The sequence below is a fragment of the Stegostoma tigrinum genome, chromosome 41 (assembly GCF_030684315.1).
Source record: "Stegostoma tigrinum isolate sSteTig4 chromosome 41, sSteTig4.hap1, whole genome shotgun sequence".
NCBI classification, from domain to species: domain Eukaryota; kingdom Metazoa; phylum Chordata; class Chondrichthyes; order Orectolobiformes; family Stegostomatidae; genus Stegostoma; species Stegostoma tigrinum.
The window spans coordinates 17,209,777-17,217,519 of record NC_081394.1 but is presented as its reverse complement, the minus strand read 5'-3'; positions in this window follow the sequence as shown (position 1 = coordinate 17,217,519).

Sequence of the window (7,743 nt, the reverse complement as noted above, 5' to 3'; positions counted from 1 at the left end):
GACCTTATGAGGTAATATTAACACATAAAAGAAGCACACTTATTAATGAAAATGGAATTGCTAAATGGGGACATCCAACACAGCTAAGTGTATGTAGGAGTTAATAGTGTAACAGTCCAGCCTGTTAGTCTGCTACGCTCTCTCTCTCTCTCTTTCTGTCTGTCTCTATCTCTCTGCAGGTTTTAAAGGGCCCTCATCTGTGTACACCAACAAACAGCAGGTACAGTGTCCTCAACACCAGGACAGCAATGGAACAGATTAAGGTCACACGTAAATATACGGGAAGTGGTTTTGCACAGTGGAAGCTTTAATTAAGAGTTTTGCTGAAATTAATATGAGTATGAAAATGTTAACCCTCTGTGGGCTTCTGATCCCATCAGAGGCTGATAGGTCAGTAGAGAAGAGAGAATTGAATGTGAATGCCTTTTTAACCTATCTTACATATTTACAATAAAGCATAACTCGCCCAGTTACTGGGTCCATACACACATTTCCATACATTTGAATAGAGGGATACCCTGCAACTCAACTCCTTTAATGCCTCAGCACTAGCTGAATGGACATTCAGACAGAATAACTCAAAACAGGGAAGATAGAGATGGACACTCTACTAATGGTGGGAAATAATTAGTGAATACTGACCTAGATAGGCACAATGGGGAAGCGCAACCTGATCTGTCTGACAAGGTTTGAAAATAAGGAAAAAGCAGCACTCATGGGATTTAGTAACTGTACCCAGAGTAATAATGTCTCCACATATCCTCTCCCTGGACCCATCTGTGCGTTCTTCCAAACCCAGGAATTCCTAAACCCATCTTTCCTCACACTGAGTGGTCCTAACCTGCTGACCTTCAAGAACTGCATAAGTAATGGAACATTCTAACAACGCTGGAATATCGCCCAATTCACCCCATACAATGGCATCTACTTTGTATGTGGACACACAGCCTCTGCCTGGCTACCCCGAACCTGGACAGGGTCATGCTACTGGAGCTATGTGGCACTATTCATTGCTCACACATTGTCCCTCCAGAAGGAGATGCCAAAATGATACAAACATGTTATCTCAGGGACAGGTCGACATTTCACTATGTTCTTAGAACAAGTGGTCATTGACACATCATGAGCTCTGGGCAAGATAAATGCAGAAATGGTCACCATGCGAACCATGACATTGCCGTCAACATGACGTTCACCAAGAAAGGAGGAACATGCGCACTCATTGGAAAGGAGTGCTGTACGTACATCCCTGATAACTCAGAAGCAATTACTGATCTGGCTGACCATATCCTAAAAGAATTGAATGAACTCATCCACCTTCATCCCATGGAGCCAGGCAACAGGATGGATGGGATGTCCATTGTACAGGGAACAGTAATGTTTGTTGTAGCACTATTCCCGTGTTAAATTGTTTATTGTCTTGTAAAATGCATTACAACAATAATAGTGAAGAAGATGACTGCAGAAGAGCCATGGACCAAGGGAGTGGCTCTACTTTGCACCACTAAACCAACAGTCTATGACAAATAGAAATAACCAGCTCATTGAACAATGCAAATGATGCAATGTCACTGGGCGAAGACCACTCTTGGACTTTGATCTGGACTCTTGAACTTTAGATATTTGGACTCTGATTTGAACTAAGTGCAGTGAAAAGCTTTATTTATGAGCAGTACAGGAAGATCATAGTAAGCAAGGACGTACAGATCGTAGAGAGAAATAAAAAGCTTACACGGAGGCTTACAGGGTATATCGCAGAGGGCATGTGCTGGCAAGATCAGCATTATTTGAAGTTAGAGACGCCCATTTATCAGTTTAATGACAGCTGGGAAGAAGCTGCTCCTGAACCTGTGAGTGCATGTGTTCAAGCTTCTGTAACTTCTGCCTGATGGAAGAGGGTGGAGGAGAGCATTACTGCAGTGTAATAGATCTTTGATATTGGCCGCCTTTCTGCAGCAGCGAGCCATCTAACTGAAGTCCATGGATGGAATGTTGGCTTCTGTGATGATCTGGGCTGTGCAAACCACCCTCTATAGTTTCTTATGGTACTGGACATAGCACTTGCCATACCAGGCCGTTATACCCCTGGAGAGTATGCCATCAGTGGTGCAGCTGTAAAAGCTGGTGAGGGTCCTTCTGGCCCTGCCAAATTTCTTCAGCTGCCTGAGAAAGAAGAGGTATGGTTGTGCCTTCTTAGCCATTGCATCTACCTGTGAAGTCCAGGACTCATGTCCAGCAGACACCCCCAACCCCCACAAGTGTATTAGTCCCTTTCCAATTCAGGTACAATCCTTCCTTTTTATACAGGTCACTTCTACCCCACAAGAGATTCCAATGATCCAAAAATGTGAATACTTCTCCCTTTGCATCAGCTTCTCAACCATGCATTCATCTGCTCTATCCACCTATTCCTCCTCTCACCAGCTCATGGTGTATGGAATAATCCTCAGCATCTCGTCTTATGGCGTTGGAACCAATGTGAACAATGACCTCCTGCTGGTCTCTCTCCCCTTTGAGAATATTTTGCACCTTTTCTGAGATATCCTTAACTCTGGCACCAGGGAGGCAGCTCAGCGTTCTGATATCTCGTTGTTAGCCACAGAAGCTTCTGTCTGTGCCTCTGACGAGAGAGTACCCTATCACAATTGATAGCTTAGAAGCTAAAATAACGCTCATTGCAGTAAAGCCAGTCCCGGCACCAGAAACCTAGCTGTCAGTGCTACGTCCCCCTGAGAGTCCCTCATACCCCACACTTTCCAAAATGGCACACGTTTTTGAGACTGGAATAGCCACAGCAGACCCTGCACTATCTGCCTCCCTCTCCTACCTTTCCTGGAGGTAATCCATCTCCCTAACTGTGTCTTTGGTTTGTTTTTGTATGTGTGTGTGTGTCTGTGTGTGTGTGAGTATCTGTGTGTAGCTATCTCTAAGTGTCTTTGACTTTCTGTGAGTGCCGCATTGACAGGGATGAGGTGGGGACTGTAGCACAGACTCCAATAAAGGCAGCCCCCTCCCCTCAGCCAATTTCCCCACCATCCTCTGCATTGATGGTCAGCACCATCAGGAAGAAGCACTGAAGCTGACCACATGAAATCCTGGTGCCCTTGCCCCTCCCTGGACGCTGTTGATGATGGAGTATGTGGGATTGGGGTGTTCCAGTCTCTGGGAGACGGGGTTTGGATTATGGGATAGGGTGAGGTTGGATAAAGGGGCTGTGGAGGTCACAGATGAAATCTGCCCCCCCCAAGTAATAGTGGAAAATCCAGGAAGGAAACATCCCCCCCCCACCTGCAGCTGATTTCCATCTCCCACCCTCCCTCAGAACACACAGTGGTCAGTAAAAGTGACTGCCCTTTGGCAAGAGGATCTCAATCACTGGGTGATTGACTGACTGAGCAAGTGCGTGTCACTCCCCTCCCGGCCCAAAAGGACAGGCAGGGAAGGGGAAAACAAGAGTGATCACCTCCTCTATAATCCTCGCTCCCTCAGAGGCATCAGGGGCTCTGAGTTGTAAAAGGTATTCATGAAGATAATGTCTGTGTCTTCACTGGAAGACATTCCTAACAATGTTGTGTAATGAATCTGTTGTCCTAGACGGTGTGCTCAACTCTGGGCCTCCGTGCTTTCTACAATCTTTGGACAAATGCTCACAAAGACTGGGGCACAAAAATAAAAAAGGACATTGTTTCCTCAAGTTGAGTGTGGCCTAACCAAGTTTCATAGAGGCCAGAAGAGAGGACAGAGCTCCCAGTGTGACCCACCTCTGATATATAGGGAGCAGATGTGTTGATAACGAGAGTGACACAAAGTTATATAGTTGATGGCAATAAAACATTCCAAGGTGCTTCACCGGACCAAAGTACTGAGCATAGGTGTGGAGACATCTTGTTTTGAGTACAGGAGTTGGGCATGTCTTGTTTTGAGAATAGAACATCGAACAGGACAGCACAGTACAGGCCCTTCAGCCCACGATGTTGGGCCGACCTATTATTCAACTAATAATAATCTACCCTGCATATCCTACATTTTTCTATCCTCCATGTGCCTATCTAACAGTTGCTTAAAAGCTTCTAAAATAATTAACTCCTGCTGGCAGCGCATTCCATATGCCCACCACTCTCTAAAAAAAACCTACTTCTGATATTGCCCCATACCTTCCCCCATTCACCTTAAAATTATGCCCCCACGTAATAGTCATTTCCACCCTTGGAAAAAGTCTCTGACTATCCATTCTATCTATGCCTCTCATCATCTTGTACACCTCTATCAAGTCACCTCTCATCTTTCTTTGCTCCAATGAGAAAAGCCCTAGCTACCTCAACATTTCCTCATAAGACCTGGCCTCCAGTCCATGCAGTATCCTAGTAAATATCCTCTGCACAATCTCTAAAGCTTTCACATCTTTCCTATAATGAAGTGACCAGATTGCAATATTCCAAGTATGGTCTAACCAGAGTTTTATAGAGCTACAGCATGACCTCACAGCTCTTAACATCAGTTGCCCTGCCAATAAAAGCCAACACACCATACACCTTCTTTACAACCCTATCAACCTGAGTAGAAACACTGAAGTATCTATGGTTGTGGACCACAAGGTCCCTCTGTTCCTCCACACTGCTGAGAATCCTGCCATTAGCCCTGGATTCTGCATTCAAATTTGACCTTCCAAAATGAATCACTTCACATTTTTCTGGGTTGAATTCCATCTGCCACTTCTTTACCTAGCTCTGCATCCTGTCAATGCCCCTTTGCAACCTACATCAGCGCTCCACAATGTCCACAACTCCACCAACCTTCATGTCATCAGCAAACTCACTAACCCACCGTTCTACTTCCTCATGCAGGTCATTTATAAAGGTCACAATGAGCAGAGGCCCCGGAACAGATTGCTGCAGAATACCACTGGTCACCGAGCTCCAGGATGAAAACTTTCCACAATCACCATTTGTCTTCTCTTGGACAGCCAATAGTACAGGTGTTGGGGACACCTTGTTTTGAGTACGGGAGTCAGAACATCTGGCATTGAGTATAGGACTTGGGGCAAAAGTATTGAGTACGGGAGGCCGGATATCTAGTATGGTGTGTATGATTGGGACAGGTTATATTGAGAACAGGAGTTGGGGAATGTCTAGGATTGACTACAGGAGTTGAGGACATTTGGTATTGGTTGCTCTACTATGCAAAGTATATTAAACTAGTAAGGGTGCAAATAAGATTTGCCAGGATGTTACTTGGTCTTAGAGTTTCTTAGAATCCCTACAGTTTGGAACAGGCCCTTCAGCCCAACAAGTCCACTCCAGCCCTCAGAGCATCCCACCCAGACACAACCCCCTATAACTCACCTAACCTACACATCCCTCAATACTGTGGGCAATTTAACATGGCCAACCCAGGCAGACACGGGGAGAAGTGCAAACTCGACACAGACAGTCACCCGAAAGTGGAATTGAACCCGGGGTGCCTGGAGCTGTGAGGCAACAATGCTAACCACTGAACCACCATGCCACCTATGGCCTGGAAGGTTTGAGTTACAAGGAGACCCTAGTTAGACTGGGACATTTTTCCCTGGAGCGTAGGAGACTGAGGTCTCCTTATACAGGTCTATAAAATCATACATAAGTAGATAGTCAGCAGCTCCTCCCAGGGAAGGGGAGTCTAAAGGGCATAGGTTCAAGGTGAAAGGGGAGAATTACAAAAGGGTCCAGAGGTGCAATTTTTTTTTCACACAGAGGGTGGTAAGTGTCTGTAACAGGCTGCCAGAAGTAGTGATGGAAGGGAGTACACTTTCATCATTGAAAATAATTTGGATAAGTTGACGGATGGGATTGGTGTGGATGGAGATGGATAAAGTGCAAGCAAATGGGATTAGAATTGTGAAAACTGAGTGGAATGGGCAAGTTGGGCCAAAGGGCCTGTTTCCAAGCTGTAAACCTCTATCACTCTTACTAAGTTGATACTGTGTCACAAAAGTAGACATTATAGACAGGTGATCAACCAAGAAAGGTGTTATTATGGACACCAGTGAAGGAGGGGAATAGATGGTGAAGATGACTCAGTGAATATCACTGCTTAGTCCCCAAGCAGCTGCGGACAGGACAACTGATAGTGACTCGATTCCAATCTCAGAGCAGGTATGAATCTCAAACTGAGGTTTACAGAAATGGAGGAGAGAGGCCCTGGAGGGATTTGAAAAGATGGATTAGGAGTAGGAGAAATATTCAACCGGTCAGTTTAACTCCTTGGGGGATATGAAGTGAGGCTGTTAAGCAAACACATTAGAACTTCCAACACAGTGACTGATGACTTGTAAAAGGATCACATTTTAAGGATTACTGCATGTTGATTGTTGGGTCAGATTCAGGCTCATATTGAGCCTCAGTTTACATGAGTGTCACCACAGGATGCATTGGATAGTTTCTACCTCTTCCTCAGAAGGTCCCTGTAAATACAGAGGGATCTCCTCACATCCGAGTAAGTGTCTTGCACTCATCCCTTCTCGAGCAGCGATCGCCTGCATCAGCACCAGGATCCCAAGGAGAAAAGGCAGCCTCTTCTTCATTGTTTTTCCTTCTCCTCACAGACACAGTGATCTCCTGGAGCACAGGCGCTCATTATAAACACACACAGCACACGGTCATTCATCATTCCCCAGGCTCATTGAAATTGGCCCACACCTTAGAATGGTTAAAGGGACAGTCCAGTCACTAAGAGCAGCAGGAACTGGGAGTGTGAGACCAAGTGTGAAGTTCAAGTCTGTTCTTTAATAATCTCACGTTCGCACTTTAGGATTAGCCAGACCTCATACTGAAATGTGCTTTAATCAGAGAGAGGCAGGGTCACATGATATCTCATTGGTCCTACACCAGAGACCCTCACGAGATCATATCTTACCACCAACATCCTGATTTTTGAAAAATTCTTCATGGGGTGAGGGCATCAATGTCCAGGCAGCATTTATTGTCCATCGCTAATTGTCCAGAAGGCAGTCAAGAATCAACCACATTGCTGTGGTTCTGGGCATCACTTGTAGGCCAGACCAGCTAAGGATGGCAGTTTCCTTCCCTAAACGACATTAGTGAACCAGATGGGTTTTTCCTGACAATCAATAATGGATTCATGGTCATCATTGGATTCTTAATTCCAGATTTTATTGAATTCAAATTCCACCATCTGCCGCGGCGGAATTCAAACCCGGGACCCCAGGACACTATCTGGGTCTCTGGATTAATACTCCAGTGATAATACCACTAGCCATCGCCTCCCCATCAAGTCCATTGCTGTCTACTAGAGATTTCTCGTCCCACCAGTAGGAAAGGCCAACACAGTTGAGAAAGTAAAGATGAGAGGGATTGGAGAAAAGATGGGAATGAAATGGAGCAACAATGAATGAAGGACTTAATTTTCGGGAAAGTTTGTATTTGGGAGCACGGAGGGGGTAGTTTGTCCTAGCTGACCATGATCATGTTGTATTCTTTGATAATGTTCCTCACTGTCCCACTTTACCACCAGCTTTGGTGTCATCCGTAAACTTCCTAACCAAGGTTCCCATAATCTCATCTAGTTGTTTCTATAAATGACTATAACAGTGGACCCAGCACTGATCCTTGTGGCACACCACTGCTCATAGTTTTTCCAAATAATCTGCCCCTACATCCTTTAAAATAGACTCTTTACATTTTCACAATACCAGATTGAAACTAACATCCCTATCAGTGACCCATCCACCCCTTTATCAGCGAGGGC